Below are 19,039 nucleotides of genomic sequence, written 5' to 3' on the forward strand. Positions count from 1 at the left end.
CCCCCATGTTACCCCACCTCTGACCTAGATGTTTAAATGTCATTGCTAAGTGCTTCTTGCCTCAGATCATCTGCTCAGCTGGTTGTTCTGGTAACACACTTCAACATCCCTCATGCCGCAGCCAAGCGGCACACGGGCCATTCGGGGTGGCACCGCACAGACTATTCCCATCCAACTTCCTCAATGGGGCTCCAGGGAACCAGGTGTTACTTCCCCCTGCTCTTTCTCTTCTTTTCCAGGGTGTTTGAGGCCACACTGCACACTAGAAGGGTGGAAGACATTAAGGTTCAGCTACAGACTTCGAGTCAGCTCATTTGCCAAACTGCTTGACATGAGAGTGCGGCAAGACTGAAGAAACCATAAGTCGTATCAAAGGCATAGCAGCACATTTATTAGCCTGTTTCCTTTGTCAGAGAGGAGCCACATGGTCAAACTGAACTGAGATAGCTTTGTTGAGAGCACGAAATGTTATTTGTGTCAAAGCCGTACATTGTTGGTGGGGGCACCAAAATTAGATGGCTAAAGATAGACACTGTTGAGTCTTTTTGTTTCATTTTTACGATGCATTTTGGTGTTTATTGAATTATTTCATTGGTTCTCCCTGAACCAGCTGGTCTCCTCACATGTTAGCTCTGGTGTTGTTAATAATAGAAATTCTCATAGCGTGTTGTTGTCTGCCTCTGGGAAATGTCTTTGACACTGGCTCAATGGCCTGCCACCGCACACACACCCAAGCATGTTGGCCATTGACAGTACCATAGCTGTATATTTCTGTGTTCTGGCTCCGACAAGCACGCTGGATAAATCCAATGTCAGTGTGAGTGCCATTGCCACTGTTTCAGCCACCCACACAGCTGTGGACAGCTGTTGGGACATGGTAGCCCTGCGTCTCAAAGTATAGGCCGTGCACCGACTTTTTCCATAACTCCCTAGTGTTGTATTAAGTCTTTATAGCCCTATATTCACTTATATGTGAACCTAGGTTTTACATGCCAAAACAATCTGCCCTCTTTGTACTCTGTCAGCAGCTCAGACTGTACTTTTTCCTAGCCTGCTTTTATTCACCGAACATGTCTTCTGACTTTCCTGTGATCACCTATGATATAGTAATGGAGCACACAGCCTTTGATGGCCTGAACCAATAGCTAAAATGATGATAATAGTCCATGCCTGGTCGGTGAAGAGACAGCAAGAGAGTTCACTTTTTGTTCCAAAAAGCTTTGCTTTGATTTTTCCATTTCAAAGTCTGGTATCATACAAATATGTCGGGCAGAGATTATGCCACCCCTCCCTCTCCCATTTTGTACATGCTGCTCTCATCATTGAGAATAGAATGGATCCATAATAACTTGCACATGTCCCATTTTTGTCTTTGTGGTTTTCATTCGGCTATAAATTGAAGGTAGACACTTTTTTCTTTGTGTGATGTGTAAGACAGGTTTAAATGGATGTAATTTCACTTTGAAGCAATTGTGACTCATTAAATGGTGCCAGTTAGCATGTACATTGCTGGTGGTTGCTGGAGCAGCGTAAGGGCCTGCCGAGCCACTGTGATTCAAGCCCTTCAGATCAGAAAAAAAGACATCTGGCACCCATTCGGGTGAGAAGAAGAGTGCCAACACGAACACATTAGGCAACGGACCAAATGCTCGCAACCCCTGCCTAACACGGAGCGCATGACAACCAAATTCGAAACCTTTCGGCGAGCTTCAGCATTTGCACTTCATTCTGCTTTGTATTCGCTCTAAAGATTTCCCTTCCTTGACGCCAGTGCTCTCTGTAGTGAAACTGATCCTTATTGAATTATGAAGGAAGCAGCGCACAGCCGTGTAGCCCAGCAACTCTCAAATCCGCTGTGGTCGGCATAAAGAGAATGGTTAATTTTTACATTAGAGAGACTAAAGCTGATTTGGTGAGTGGCGTGTTGTCACTACTTTACAAATGACCCCTAAACCTTCTGGTTCCTATTGGTACATCCCTTCCCACCCTTTCACAGCTTAGCTGACAAGCCACATCTCTTAGGAACACAAGCAGTATGTCATTTGATAACACATACAATTCATGTCTGCTAACATTCTCAGCAGCACTGGTTTTGCTTACTTATCCTCAGTTCTTGAAAAAGTTGCTTTTCACTCTGAACATCTGCATGAGTTTTTGATGGAAAACAGCGCTGTAAGAATACTAGTTTGGAATTTTGTTGGGCTGACACCCATCCAGTATTTGAAGGCCTGCTTGTGGTTCCAGATATTGCAATGTATCTGAACATTATTTTCATAAAAAAGGGCAATAAAGGCTCGTTTTGGGAATGTAAAATCCATGGTTAAAATTACTGCATTACATGTCTTTAAATTAAAGCAACAAGAGATTTAAATCTTTTTTTCTCTCTTCGGGTTTGGGTCAAGAATGTTTAATTAAGACGCCACAAAAAACATACCATATGCTCATTTTTCATCTCCATGTTTTACAAGCAGCATTAAAATTTTTAAATACTATCTGTCAGCCAGGTTTGTGGTATTTGAATTGATACATGCTCTAGAATATATGCACCCCACAGATTTATAGTACATCATTTGATTTAGCAGGCTCAGCACGGCTTGCCAATAATGGCCCGGAAAAGTGACCATGCTGCCTCTTAGTTATTTTTCAAAACTGTTGAAGAACTATTCTTTGAAGCCTTTAAGTGATCAGCTGTAAGTCGGTGAGGAGCATATGTTTTCAACTGGGTTTTCTTACAAGTAAAGGCAAGATAATTAAATAGTTTTTTAAAAAGGCAATACTGCTGTGGCACTTAGTCTAACCTGAAATTGATTTTATATTTTAATCCAAAGAATTCCATTCATACCATATTGTCTATTACTTTCTCCACAACCAGTCCTTTTCCAAATCAGTCCATCCTAAACATCCTGCTGTCAGGGCTGTGGGCAAGTAAATCACAGTTAGGCATTATTTCATTCAAATAGTAGATATCTTGTTTCAAGAGTAAACTGCAACATCTTGACTGCGACTCTTTACGGAAAACTCTGGAGCGGTGGTCCACGTCTGACCTCGGGGATATGCTAACACTGCGGCTTCACCGAGATTTAACAGTTGTCATGAAATCATTAAATTGAGACCGCCGCATCTGGCAGTCAGACAATAACGGCGGTACATCACAGTGCAGCTTTTTAGTGCCAAGGAGCTGTGACTCATTTCTGATAAACATCTGCATCATAAAATAAAAGCGTGGCCTTGCTTGCATCTTGGTAATGGTACAGTGAATATCAGTTATGCGAGCAAGCGGCTTTTTTCAGTGAACCGTAGTTTATTCAAAACGTACATCCGCATCTGATAAAAAATACTGGGCACAGATCGAGTGAGGATTGTCATTGTTTCCACATTTTACATGTGACAATAAGTACAATATTGATGCAATTGGAGTATTTCTCCGTTACACAGTTACATAAACAGTCTTACCATTGCCACTGCAATGAATATGTTTGGATTATATGAAAAAGTTCATTTCTTTAAAGTGTCTGTGCAACATGAATACATGAAGCTGATTATCTCATGTCCTTAGGATATGAGGATATATTTTTGCTGTGTTTAAGTGCAGATGTCAAAAATGTTTAAAATGCTAGCATCCAGTCTTCACACTGTTATCAGGTATCTATTCCTCCTAGTAGAAACACTGCAATGTAAACTACTCTCACATTACTACAACATAAGACAAAGCACAATATGCTTAATTTAGAGCTACATACACAGTCATGTCTGGAGTTTTGATCTCCTCCACACCTGCTTCACGCCCTGGAGGACGGGGCTGTGGCCCCCCCACACCCTCTAGCAGATTATTACATGAAGGAACCTTTTAAAAAAACAAAAAACAAGCGCGTCCATGCTCACAGGTGTACACACGGGTGATCACACCCACAAACTACACCCTTTTTGGCTCCTACCTCAAAGCACACTGTGTTCTGTTGATCTTATGTGCTGCACAATAATGTTTAATATTTAGTATTTACTGTCATATTCCCATATATCATTGTGATGTTGTTTATTCTATTACTCTTGTTCTCTTCTGCTTGCTTTCTTTTTTCTTTCTCAGCAGGTGATCCAGGTGATTGATATATGCATTTTTTTTTCTCTGCCCGTTCTGTTGGTTTTTGTCTTTTGCCCTTCTCCCCCGTCCTTCTTCTCAGCTGTTTCTCTTTCCCTCTTTCTTTCTCCCCTTCTTTCCCCCAGTCAAGTCTGTCCCGTATTCAGTAAGTGAAAATAAAATAAACAATAAAAGGTGAATCAAATGGACCATTACGGCAAGGCTGGGATGGTCAGTTTGGTAAAGTAAATCCGTTGGGCATCTTTCTTTGCCTTTAGACAACAATTCTGATGGCAAAAGAGCCAAACGGGACAGGCCAAAAAAAAAAAAAAAAAAAAAAAAAGAGCTACATACACAGTTGATAATATTCTTTCGGGCTAGTTTCATTTAGGGGATAGAAAAGTACAAATAAATCCCCATTTCACTTGATGTAAAAGGACAAAGAAGGATTTCCCAGTGGAAATTAATGTGGCTTAGAGCATTAAAGGGACATCTGGTGATTTTTTTTTCTCCAAATCAGTCCTGGCAACAAAAAAGTAAACTGAGATTGCCTGCATCTGCAGAAGTCAATAAGATCACATAAAAACTGTTTGCTGGATGAGGACAGAAAATATGAGCTTATTTTCAAGTTGTCCTCCATACGTGTTAGACACAATTAAAAAAAAAAGTCTGCAAGCCAAGTGCTAATCAATATCCTTTCCCTTTCTTTTTAATCAGACGGTGATATTTTTAATTTGTTTGTTTGTTTGTTGCTCAGATACGAGGCTGTATCTAGAATATTTATTTGGCCCCGAGGTTCCTCTCGCTTTGGTTTAAGTAAGCATTTTGCATCGTTAGCAGTCCCTGTGGAATTCTCTAATGACAGTCCCAATTTGGAGTTTTAATTCAGTGCTAAACAGAAAACACTCTTCTCTGCAGCTGGCTGGTATGAAAAACTGCCTCTATCACAGGCCAAAGCCATTGTTTTACAAGTGGAAACCCCAACGACAATTATGCCTTACTGGTTATGGTTTGGCCGAGGGAGATGGCAGAAGCTCTCGCTTCAGTGGTACTCCCAAAATGTGGCTTTCCACAGTTAAGGCGAAACAAACAAACAAAAACAAACAGACAAAGAGCCTGAAAATTACACTGACATGAGGGGATAACACCAGCGAAGACACAATGACATAAGTGAGAGTTTCCAGAGCTGTCACTCCAGTAAATTCTAGAGACTGAATAACGCACATAAATGGAGGATTAGTGGTCAACCTTGAAAACACATGTGCTGAAAGCAAAGCTGGTGGAGCAGAGAAGGAAGTTTGGCACGTGCAGCAGCTGTGTGGTTGTAGGCACTGCAGGGCTCTTTGATCTTCTGTACTCAGGTGTGACAGGGCCTTGGCAAACAGTGAGCCTGTTGCAGGCTGAGGCTGAGGCTGGACGGGCCCATATGGTCTCAGTGAGAGCGTGAGAAAGGGCACCTGCCGTGAAGCAAAGAACAACTCAACAAAGTGAAACTTTCTGAGGCAGTACTGGTGCTCAGGATGTGTTAGCTAGGATTTAAAAATAATGTTTAGCGTTTTATTGAAGTGTCTCGGTTCTCCAGATGGATGGATTTGATTAAAACTAGACAGCACAAAGACAGCTTTAAAGCAATTTTAGGGAACTGTATGAGATTAAGGACACATCTGACATGATCCATACTATTCTGGTATTGTGAGTTCCACCCATGTCTTGTTAGAGTTGAGTGCATTCAAAATAATCCTTTTTCACCGTCTGCTGGCAATGCTGTGTTCATCTTTTATAAACTGGTACCACTATAAAGGATGATTACCTCAGCATTAATGGCCCCAAGGCTGATTGCATCTCATATTGCAACTGTCATTGTGTTGACCCTTTCATCAGCAGTGATCAGCTAAGCTCCAAAGGAGCCTAATAGGCTGGGGTATATAAAACACAGTGCCATCATCAACTCAGCAAATTCACAGTTCGTCTGGTAACCCGTCTTAAGGTCTTTCAATAAATCAGTCCAAGCAAGGATTTATGAAAACGACTGAGTGAACCCAGAGGTCACAGGCGGTTTAATTTGATACTTGGCAGTAAATCCTCTAATTGTTTTCCAATGCGCCTTTACAGTTGTACAATAATACCACAAGAATACTAGCTTGCATATCTGGATACATAAAAGGAAACAAAATATCATTTTTATGTGCTGTCTGCTGGACACACCTATGTTTAATAACATTTTGCATTTGATTTTGCCCTATAAAACTTTGTCTGCAAAATAGGAAATTAGCCTGTTACCCTAATGCTTAATGAGTTGCATGTTTTTTAGGAATCCAAGTGAACCATTACTGCCATTTTGTCATGATTTGGCGGGCTGCGTTTTAGTCCTGGGCTCTATTATTTCTTATGGGCTAATTAAGACATTAGCTGTTATAGAAATTCCTGCACACTCGTTGTGGAATCAAACTGTCGTCTTTTGACTTGTTCCAACTCCCCCGGTGCCTGGGCAGAGCTCAGGCCTGAGGGGTTTTTTTTTTTCTTTTTGTTGTTTTTTTCTTTCCCCTCTGCAGCTGTGATTTCTGGAGCAGACACATGAGTTAGCAACCACTGTGACCTTTCTGACCCCATCATCGTCCATCCAACACGATAACCTGACGATTCAGACAGATTAAATGTTGAATTCTTTCAGTATATCCTGAGCAGCAAGGCCATCTCCTTCTGCTTCTAGTTTTCACTGCTCCCTGACTGGAGTTTGTTAACTCTGTCATTTGCAGGGAGACTTTACAAAGGTCACTGTCTGTGTATTTTTCATTAACAACTCAGCGGTGCTCACTCCTCAGCTGGATAATGAGAACCATCGCCTCTGCAGATCTGGAGAAACATTTTTGGTGTCAGCAAATGTCGCAGCTTGATGGCATATAAATGTAATTTATCAGCATGTTTATGTTGCTGGTTTAGTAGGACATTTTTATGCCCCACTAGAGCAGGGATGCTGTGTCAGTGCATAATGACAATGTCACTTGCAATAACAGACAGATTTGGTATTTGTGGCGTCATCTCATAAAGAAGCTCTGCACAGTTTGTGAACTGTGACAACTTTATGATTGTCTTTTTACTCTCTTTAGGATAACTTTTTGATATGAGTACACTACACTATTACACGAGCAAGACATGAGAACAGACTTATCTTTGAACAAGATTTTTATCCAGATTCGTTCCTTAACTATTTGTATTGTAATATTTTATTTAAAAGCAATGCATTCAAGTCCTAATCGAGACAGTACGTCTAAAGGTACTGGACCAATGGAAAGGGGGTCAAATGCCATTGACTATTTCATGTGCAGCTCACATTTGGTTCATGCACATAATGATGCTGTGGTCTTCAAACGTGCTTCTCCAGCGCTCACATCATCCCCTCACATGTCTTTGTGGGAATGGACACTTTTATGGCAGCACTAAAAGAAACTGGCTGAACGTCTATGTTTGATCCTTCCAGGGAGTAGAAAAAAGGGTAATACTTTAATCAGTTGAGTACCTTTTGTTTTTGTGCGTGGGCTTAACAGCACTGTAACACAAAGTAATTGTCAGACTAATTTTGGCTTTTAACCCAGCCCCTTGCAGTTTCAGAATTTTCCAATGTGTTGTCTTCATCGCATTTTGAAGACATGTCCCAAGTGTTGTGGGCCAAACTGTGCTGTCAATGATAATTAAACAGACTGACAGCTACAAAGAGGGAAGAGGCTCCTCGGTATCTTGTAAACAAGTTGCAAAATGGAAAAGAATGGTACAAACCTCAGTTTGGCCCGTGATGCTGCCACAGTATTGGTTATAACTGATCAAAGGCTTTGCGCTATTGGATAATGGCCATGCTAGCAGTACAGCCAGTGGCAAGTCACCATGGAGAAGCTTGATAACAGAGCTCATTTGAATTTAGCCTTCTTGCAACAGAGGTTTTGCATGCCAACTTATCCACGAAATGTGCATTCTACATTGGTGATGTCATTTACACTATATCAGAACCAGACCAATCTGATTATCATCACTCTATCAAATGTAAGGCAGAGACAGATATAAACAAATAAAACAAAAAAGTAGAAAAGAATCATCAAAAAAAAAGAGAAAGAAAAACCATGAACTCTTTAAACATACTGTGCAATGGCAGGCAGTAAAATCATAAATCCTTTCTTGGATTTGAGACTCAACAAGCCTTTCTTCATTTACTCGCTGTTGCCAGATTTGATTAATAGGTCAGCCATTTTTTAATGGATCACTTCTCTTATGTGCACAATCACACTCTCTGCCGCTCTGAAATGAGAAAAAGAAACACAATTCCTTTTTGTTTTCAGTCTTGTAAACCACAACATTTGTACGTTGTCCAGTAATGACAGTGTCAGATACAACGAGCCCCAGAGGGCCTTCTGGGCTTGACTTCTGAAGGCCACAAGCTGACAGATACATGTAGGAGAACAAGGCAGAGAGGAAGCCTCATCATGACTTTCTGCAACCACCACCCCTGCCCCTCATCGCCAAGACTTCTTCAGTGACCGGGACAGCAGAACCTCAAGTGGATGACATATTCTTATGGCAGATGCTCACAGAAGAACAATGTTTTTGTACAAGGGTGTAACTGCTATTTTTTATCACCAGCAACTCCACAGTGACTGCAGTCTATTAATCTGTAAATCTTTTGCAGAGAGTTCAAACTGATGAAGTATGGTGAAATGTGTAATCATGTGTCAGCTGTTTGAATTGGATTTAAGAACTAATGTTCTCCCTTTAATGGCCATTTTAGTCATGCTACCAATACTTCAGAACAGCCCCTTACATATACATATCAAGGTCACTCCAAATTTGTATTATAAAGACATGTTTGATTTACCCCAGTTCAGAGTGTAACTCTTGAATGCAGTATCTTTGTCAGTCACTGTTCTTTTTGTTGAATTTATTAGTCTAAAATATATACAGTGCACAAAGTTTTTTGGCACTTTCATTTTTTTTTTTTTTTTAAATTTCCTTATCCATTGATTCCAGATTATATTAGAACCACGGCAGACCGAATGACGTTTCCAACATCTTTATTCTTTTATTTACCGGTTCCTGTCACGTTACACGCACAGCTGCAGCTTTCCAGCTGGCAGCTGAACACTTCTACAACAACAACAACAAGAGCTCAGGAGCTAGCTCACACTATAAGCTGGCAAGGCGTCATTGCGGATGCTGCTCAGGTGCGCCTCCCCTGCAGCGGCACCATAGACCACGCCCCACCACACAGATATACAGTCACACAAGTAGAGTTACAAAGAAGCAGCTTGAGCAACAAGATAAAAAAGTATTATAGCAGATGGTATGGCCTCCAAAGAGCCCTGACAACATCATACTCTTAAGCTTGATTTAGGCCTGGTGCTAAATCTCTGCAGAGCTTATGGCATAGCCTATGCCAGGTGTAGACAACTCCAGGCCTCAAGTGCCAGCATCCTGCAGCTTTTAGATCTCACCCTGGGTTACACACCTGAATCAAATGATTACTTTATTACCAGGCCTCTGGAGAACTTCAAGAAATGCAGAGGAGGTCATTTAGCCATTTAAATCAGCTGTGATTGATCAAGGACAAATCTGAAACCTGCAGGACACCGGCACTCGAGATATGGAGTCGCCTATCCCTGGCCTATGCCATTGTCTACACCAGGGGTCCCCAATCCCAGTCCACGAGGGCCGGTGTCCCTGCAGGTTTTAGATCTCACCCTGAATTAACACACCTGAATCACATGATTAGGTCATTACCAGGCCTCTGGAGAACTTCAAGACATATTGAGAAGGTAATTTATCCATTTAAATCAGCTGTGGTGGATCAAGGACACATCTAAATCCTGCAAGGACACCGGCCCTCGTGGACTGGGATTGGGGACCCCTGGTCTACACTCATACTCGTGCCCTGGTGTGTCTGCATTACTCTGTCAACATGCCACTTGTTGACAGCGGAGTTTGTTTGTCACTTTGTTCGTTTAAAGAGGAGCAGCCAGAGAACCAGCAACCTTGGTGTTCCTCCTGAGCTACAGCCACCATGGGCTTTATGCCACTGAGCATTCAAGTTAAAGGTAGTTATTTGTCAGTTGCAGCTCGCCCTTGTTCAAATTCAAAGTTGTTGGTATTGCAAAACAGTAATAATTCATTTCCATTATTCAATATGTTTAAAAAAGATACCTGTGAAATTATTGTTGCTTTACTAAGAAAGACATTTGCATGGAGTTGATCCTATGTTGAGCCTATACGCAGTGTTGCAGACCATCATCTAAATGTTGTAGCTGTTTACTGTTACCAGGGAAAATTTAAAAAAAAAAATGTAGAACAGCTGATCTTTACGCTACTTGCTTGTACAGCTGTTAAAACTGAGTGTTTGTAACAATGAAAACCTTTGTCACCGTTGATGATTTTGCACACTGCTCCCTTTCTCGATCAGCCCCACTTCTCACCCAGTTGGCATTTGGTCTATGCATACCATCGTGGAATGCACATTAGCACGTCTGCTAAAAATGAATCCCACTACACAGCTAAAGAGCTAATCAAATAGACACAAACGCACAGTAATTGAATTTGACTATCTGAGCACTGTAATTTAAGCATCTATGTGGATATGTTTCTTGAAATAAATGAATGCATTTAGTATCTTGTGGAGGAAAAACTGACAAAGTTTCCTCTGAGACTCTGACAAAATACACCAATCCACTCTGGCCCAGTGCGGATTATACCTGTGTCAAAATGCCTGACACATCTTCACAAGTCCTTCACAAGTGCAAGTTCTGCATAAGATTGAGATTTCAAAGAGTTACACCACGAGCTGTGATAGTACACACAACTGCCTGTGTAAGTGATGAATCTTTACAAAGAGGCCTTCAGCATCCCAGGAGATGTCCTCATCTTTTCTGAGAAGGAGAGGTAACACAGAGGACAAACCAAACCAGACACTGGAACTATCTTTTCTAATGTATATTTATAGCACTTCACTTGGATTTAAAAAGTTTAAAAACGTATCTAAGAATGCCAAATATCTTTGATCCCCCCTCTCAGTATAATGCAAACAGATAATTATGTTTACTTTTTTCTGGCTATTGATATATACATGGTTTACCTTATGAATATAACAGACAGTATCAAAGATAAGTGTGTTCCTACAAGGATGCTTTGTGGCTGCTCTCTAGTCTGCAATTTGTCAGTGTGATATTTTTATTCGCTTTCATATCTCCACTGGCACTAATGGCTTGTGGTCTGACAAATAAGAAAAACATCTTAAGAAACCTTCAATATGGCTCTATTAGTAATGCTTTATTTTTCTTTTGATTTGATTTTTTTTTATAGTTTTTCCTTTAATGTCATCTGCATTTGTGGGTGGTTTACAGGTGAGTTCACATAAAGGTTAGTCAAACCTTTTCTATTGGACAAGCCAGCGGTGGTGAGGTTTAACCAGCCAGCAGTGATGCTGCCGCTCATGTCTCTCCCCCTGTTTGAAGATAACATCAACTTGAGCTTATTTCAGATACATTCTGAGTCATAATACATTTTCCGCAGACATTAATAAATGATGAAAAAAAGAAAGCAAAGAGTTTAAAGTAAGAGCAGCCATTAAAATATAATAGGGGAAAGTATAGAGTCGGCTTACCTCTGACTGCTGATCAGTCATGCTCCTTCTCTTAAGTTTGATCCCCTCTTCGCTCCATGCTAGTCAATCATCAGGAACAATAAACCAAGTTGCTGCAGGCGTGACAGTGCGGAGAGCGGAGAGGAGCACGGTGGCTACTCGTCAGACTAATTAACCATACAGACAGGGCCCGGCGCCATAACCCAAGACAATTCCAATCTGAAGGGCTGTAATTGAACTGACAAGTTAATTACAGGCTGATATTATCATGCGTTCCTTGTAACACCCCTCTACAACCCCCTCCCCTTTTCCTCCTTTCCTCTTGTCTCATTCTCTTTCCCGTTCTCTCAAAACTACCCTACCTCCCATCCTCAGATGTGTTAATTAACAACAGTAGCCCAACAGGTTTCGAGCTTACACACATGCCCCCCTGTACTCCTGACCTTTTCACCTGTGCTGGATCTATAATTAAACAGAAATAAGTCCACTTTGTCTCATTTTCATTTACAACATTTATGAGCTGCACTTTGTAGACGGAAAACTCCCACCAGCCCCGGCAGCAGCACCACAGCCACAAGCCCCTCGGCTCAGCCTTCTCCACCCGATCCCACCCTGCACCTCTGTGCACCTCTGTAATTAGCGTTAGCATCTTCTTTAAACAAGCTACATAAAGTTTAGTGGCAGGATTAAATCAGATCATTACCATAATATGGCTGTGCAATTTGCCCCTATCTCTCTGCTTTTCCGCCACATCAAAGCCCTGCGGAGCACTGGTGTAATTGGGCCATGCCGCCTTGTCAAGATGATTCAGCCTGATGGCTGCTCCTCTCACTGAAAAACCTCCTGGGCATGATAATTAATGGAGAAGAAAGTCAAGTCAACATGAAGAGAAGAAGAAGGAGGAGGAGGAGAGAAAAGGAACTTAAAAAAAACTTTGGACAGCTCCACATGAATAGTTCACACCTCTGACTTATTCAAAATTAACATTATCAATTTGATGCATAATGGATATTAACTTTGTCAACGCTGTTTCCTTTTAACATGGCTGTGTTTTTCATGATGTCTCCCAATCTGATACCTTATGTTGTGACCTTACGAGTGGTTCCAGTGATGTAAGCGGAATGAAATCAAAGTTTGTTTGGCTCGTTGTATCCATCTTAGATCAGTGTTGTCATTCCTGATTAGGTGTCGACGTGAGGACAGCTGCCATTCATTGAGTTCACGTTGATTTTGAAGCTGATTTCCCTTTGGAGTTAAGATAACAAACTGTGTCTTGTGTATCTATTATAATTTTCTTTTCAAATCGTCTCGTGAGACCAGTGCCAATGGAATTACGACAGCCTCGGCGTGTTACACAAAATCAGTTTTCTTTGATAATTTACATCATGATGTCACCTTGTGGGAAGAATACATATTATAGGCCTGCTGTGCCTTTGTTGACACTCTTTGCCAACACACTTTGGTAATGAATAAGGCAAAGCTTCAAACACAGACAGGTGCTGGGCGTCTAGTAACTCTCACTGAATATCCGGAGTAGAGAGTCAGCCTGGGTCACTGTTGATTTGTTGCAAATTAGCACCATATGTTTTATCTCCGAGTTTACATATGAATGACTCAAAACACAGAAAGGGAGGCTGAGAGTGGGCGAGGGGATGAATATCGATGATTCCTCTGTATGCTGGGTTTGGGGAAGATGTGAGGGGGAGCAGAATGGTGCCTGCCATTCAAATGTCCGTCATCTGTTCAGCCAGTAAGGAAGGACAGACAATGCCAGTGACAGTTGGTGACAGAGACAGCTGGTTGTCTCACTCGCCCCTGCCTGTGATCCACTGCGAGGTGACACCTCGCCCAAAAAAAGAGAAGGAAAGTGGGAAAAAAAGAAAATCTCAGACTAATCAAAACAGCAGGCCAGACACCCTGCCTGCACCAACAGGAGACCAATGCCACAATGACGCCCGGCTGGCACATCAGACAATACTTTCTCTGTCACAGTGCCCCGCAACTCCGTCTTCCTCCTTCCATCTGCCCTTCTTCAAGTCTTCACCCACCAGCATCAGGGGCACTGGGGGTTGTCAGCTAAAGCCAAGTAACCTTTCTGCTCTTTCATTTCTTCCACCCCAAATTTGAATATGAAAAGGGACTCACTCCTACCCAGTCAAAGACCATCACTTTAATGACATTTGGCAGTCATTTGATTTATTAGGTTTTAGAGGGAGGGGAGAAGAAATCCACTAAATATTTCATATGCCATGCTAATCCTTGTAATATTGCCAGCTGAAGCCATGTACCTGCACCGCTAAGACGTGAGGCACATGGATTTCTCACAGTCAGATGGCTGGAAATGCCTGTGAGTCTCCTGAATAATAAAATAGCTGTATTGAAATATTTAGACTTTGATTCCCATTAAAGGAATCTTTAAAACATGAGATTTACATTTCAGGAAGAAAAGAATAGTGATAGTAGAGACAGCAATCACAACACACTTGTGCAGAAAAACCTTCAGCCAGTCTGAATAACAGCGTCTCCCTCTGTACTCCCTCTGAAAAGTAAATTTTGAGAGAAACAGACGGTATAGGTTCAAACAAAGAGCACGCTGCCACGGCAGAACAAATGGCTCACAAGGAGCCGTTCGCGTGATAGCATGTGTTGTGTTTCTATGGTTGATGTCGGGTGAAAAGCACAAGTGACGAGAGATAGGGCCTACACATATATAAAACATTCTGTGACAAAAGTAGCTTCAGAACTGGGAATGAAAGGAAATGAGGTGTCAGCAGTTTCATCCCACTCGCAACACTTCTCTCATCTCAGCCCTGTTTGACATTTCCACAGCTGCTCCGAGCAGTAAGCGTCGTACTGAGGATACCAATGCTCTCTTTGTTCGCAGCGCGCTTTGTCCATTTGACTGCGTTCCAGATAGACCGAGAGAAGAGACAAAGAGTGACAGAGACATAAACGGAAGCATGTGGTTGACTATCTGCATCCCCAGACCTTGAGGCCTACGGTTGGCTGACAGTATGCAGGCCTGATGTGGAGGCGCATAGGCAAATGTGCCACATGGTGCCTGGTTCCCTCCAATCTCAGGACACTTCTGGTTAAATTTGTCTCTTCCCACAAGTCCTTGGCAGCCGTGACTACCTCTTTCATATTTGACATTGACCTTGTGGTGACATCACCCCCTCCAGGCACTGTGGCATCACTGAGAGATATGATGAAAGCATCTAACCATGGCCACCATGACTACACACAAAACAGACACCACTTTGAACCCTCCGTCTCCTTTTGTTTTCAGCGCAGTTTAAGAGCAGGGGTGGTCAGAGGCCAGCGTAGCTTGTCGTAATGTGCGGCTCACATGTGGCCAGAGCCTGAGTAATGCTGCTTCTTTGGTCGGACCATGTCGAGGGATGTGCCGCAAATATCTACAGACTGAAATAACAACAACTGTACGACAGTAAACGCTACAGAGCTCACGTTTCATTTTTAACCAACCAAAACCAGCATGCTTTTCTATTCTGTTCCACATAACTGCACTGCTGTAGGCTATTTGCAATATGCAATACCCAAAGGCTTTGGAGAAGGTAAGATGAGAATTCACTCTGTTGACTAGAGAAGAAACTGTGATCTTTATGTTCCCAGCAGATTCCCTTACTTTGGGAATATGTGTCAAAGTGGCATGTGTCACATAATAGTATTGTTTGTAAGTGTGACATCTGTGCTCATCTGCATTGCCTTTAAGATAAGCAAATGTGCATGACAAGGTATGTAAAATGTATTTTATCTATATAGCTTTTCACTTATGAGTGGATAGCTTCTCTCAGCTTTGTGGTGCACATCATGAGGGCCCCTAGGAAGCTTAAGGAAGATGAAAACCCAGAGGAGACACTACACCATACTTGCTGTGAGCGGGATCGTGGGTAATGAAGCAGATGCGAATGAGGCTGTGTATCTTTTGCGTGTCAGTTTGTGCCATACGCGTACGTTTCCTTTATGAGTGCGTGTGCATGGGTGCTCAAGCTGGTGCTGCTAGTTAAATGCGCTAATCATGGCTACCGAGTGTGTAATTGGACATAACAGGCATCACTCGGGCAGAGTGGGCGGGATGAGGCAGCGTGGCTCCTTGAAGGCCCAGCTAGCTAATTTGCACACAGTGATATTCCCACGTTGACAACTGGAGGCAAATAAATGAGCTGGGGAACAGCAGCCAGACAATATGCCACTACGCACCCGCTGCTTGATTTGCCACCAGGGCTTCAGCACCCAGGTAGCACAATTACTGCCCATTCTCTCTCCTTAAATTGTGAAGCGGAAGAGAAGTGACACCCATAAGGCGTGCATCACTGTAATCGAATCTAAATGAAGACTGTGCATAACCAGAGCTCCCACCTGAGACAGTGGGAGAGATGTGACCGTGCCAGCCTGTCAACACCGTGTCAACACACCCGTTCACAGCCCCGTCTGCATGCATAATCACACCAATCATTACAATGTCAATGACGATAATGTAAATATAAAGAGTGGAGGCAGGAAAGATGAGGAAACGGAGAATAGCAGGGAACGACAAGGAAAGGCTCGATTTAAAGAGCTGAAGTAGTGATGGTAAGTGTGAACAATGTAGCAACAGAGAGGGAAAATGTTCAGTTTAATTTTGATCATTTACACTCTGGTTACTTTGCATCAGCAGGTAGGATGAGCTCACACATCACCTGTGCCAGAGTGTTTCAGGCTGGGTGATACTTTTAGAGGTAAATATGTCATCATTGCATGATGTCACGTTCATAGAAATACTATTTATGTTTTCTTGAGTGTGCTTTCTCTGGGAGTGTTTTGGGAGTGGCCATTAGGATCGACACCACTGAGAGTTCAAAATATCATGCTTAATGAATGACAGTACCTTTAGCTAATGTTAGCATAACAGTGCCAGGCAATGTTCAATAATTGACAGAAAAGTCCCTTAATAAGTCAAATTTTACTTTATATTGACATGCAATGTGACAACCTAAAGATGACTTGTAATTAGCCTTTTTTTTTAAACACCACCGAATTGCATGTAACTATCCAAAAATAATGAGCTATATGCATAGAATATGTCTGGTTCCTGGTTTGACAAGCTTAGATTGTGACATGTGTAGCACAGGTCATTGCACATGGTTGTATCTGATAGCTGGTTAGCAATGTAGCTTGTTACCACCAAAAGGCTGCACAAAAATTGAAGACTGCTGTCACAAAGCCAGTTACTCCTATTAAATCTATACAAAAGAGCCGTCACAATAGAATCTGGGATATTGTTGCTGTTGGTTCTCTACAGTGCCAGTGTGTACAATCTAGTTTTATGTTGCAGAACCATTCAATAAGGCATTCGTACAGATAGTATGTTTAAAGAACATGGTGCATAAGAAAGAAAAGAGTACGTGATCTTACACAGTTAATATATTTTGTTACAGGTTTCACCCAACTGACCAAAGTTCCAAGACCTGACTTATGATGTTAATTCAGACCTGATTAATTAATCAGTTGTCAAGGATTTTCTTTCTAATGATAAAAAATGACAATAGGTTAGGTGGGGCATAGTTTGGACAGAATAACTGGAAGTCCTTCTGTTTCTATGAGTGTGTATGTGTGAATACGAACTTGCTCACAACTGCAGAAGTTTAAATCATTGCTGGTGTCAGAAGGGACACGCTCCATGCCACCCACCATCATTATCAGCACTTCCTGGTGCCAAAGGGGAAGCATTAAATCTTCTCCACCAGCCCGGCGATTGAGACTGTCACCGTCATTAACCTGAGGTGGCGTCAGTGCAGGCCTCTCAGCCTGTTAGCCACGATCCCCATTGACATCCACACGCCGCTAACCTGCCAGCAACAGAGACGTGTGTCTGTGTAATACTGGAGCCTGCAACCAGCCTGTTTCTGTCACTGCCACCTCTCTCTCAAAAAAAAAAGAAAAAAGAAAAAACTTTTCTCAGTTCATAAGTCAAAACCAATATAAGCATGACCCTTTCAGAGTCACTGATGCAGCTCTCAGTGAAGAATGGGAATAAGAAAGTTACAAGTCTTATCTCTTTTATTTTGGTTTCACTAAATGGCTTTAAAATTATTGTTAGGGTGCTTTGACCTTACCTTGCCTGGCAGCTAGATTCTTGCAAGATTTATGGTATTATTATCAGAAGGTGATCGATCTTGACAGGCTCAAACTGTCCTTGTAGCCAAGCCATAACTGGTTTAGACCAATCAGCAGACTACTGACTGCAAATGTGAGGCATTAAAAAGGCTTCATCCAATCACCTGCCAAAGTTCTTTTTAAAAGGCCTGTAAGTGCCTGAAGTTTTATTTCATTGGTAGGAAACAGTTTGTCAAATATGCTAATTAGCTACACTTACTGACTACAGAGACTAAGTCCTACCAGGTGGCAACCTCAAGGGCTGATTAGGCTAACGTAGAAATGCCTAAAAAGTTGCAGTCCCTCCAAAGGAGACTGGCTCCAAAATTCCCAGTGTTACCCAGAATTCCACACGCTGTTACAAAGGATTTTTAAGCAGCTAACTAAGAAATAATAAAGTTGGAAAAGCGATTTAGCAGGTCACTTAACACTAATTAGCAGCCATCTCTGCCTGCCTGATGCGCTTTTCTAGCCGAGCTTGCCAGTGCTAGCCAATAACTACACATTCTTGTCTTAAAATGGTGCCAAAAAACAAAATTCGCACAAAGAATTAAAAGTATATTAGTCTAAACAGGATTTGGTTTCTTAATAAAAACATAGCATGATGTAAAAAAAAAAAACTCAATCTGACTTTGATGTTTTAGAAAAATCTGCTTGGTTTTCTCCTCAATGTTGCCTCTGCATCTCAGCAGTAAGGTGCTAAATTTGATTTCCTATGTTTTCCTTCTATAAACCCATCATTCCCATTTTTTAGTCATCATCCTGGCCTGAGCAGTATCCTCAGTGAGCAATTTCCTTCTCTGTCTTGAACACCAGTGTGACAAAAAAAACGAAAAAGCAATCGACAGCGGGGCTGTGGTCAAAGTGAGGATGGCGACACCCTGTTTAACAACGACAGTGTACTTTGTGCTGTAAGCATAACACATGATTTACAGTACAGTGGATTTTATTTTAAGGGATCCAACTGCCATCTTGGGTAATGATGAAGTGGCAGTGCGGGGATATAGGATGTCGGCCAGTCTCCGGAGGCTTTGACCAGACATGTTTTCGTCTTTCTTTAGCTCACAATTAGAAGCAATAGTCTCCCACTCACACGATGGCTCCCTCTCCTCAGCAGAGATATATTTATCTGAGGATAATTGGCCATTAAATCCTCACTTGACAACTGTGAAAATGCCACCCCAAGAGTAATC

The sequence above is a fragment of the Rhamphochromis sp. 'chilingali' genome (assembly GCF_963969265.1).
Source record: "Rhamphochromis sp. 'chilingali' genome assembly, chromosome: 6".
NCBI lineage: Eukaryota > Metazoa > Chordata > Actinopteri > Cichliformes > Cichlidae > Rhamphochromis > Rhamphochromis sp. 'chilingali'.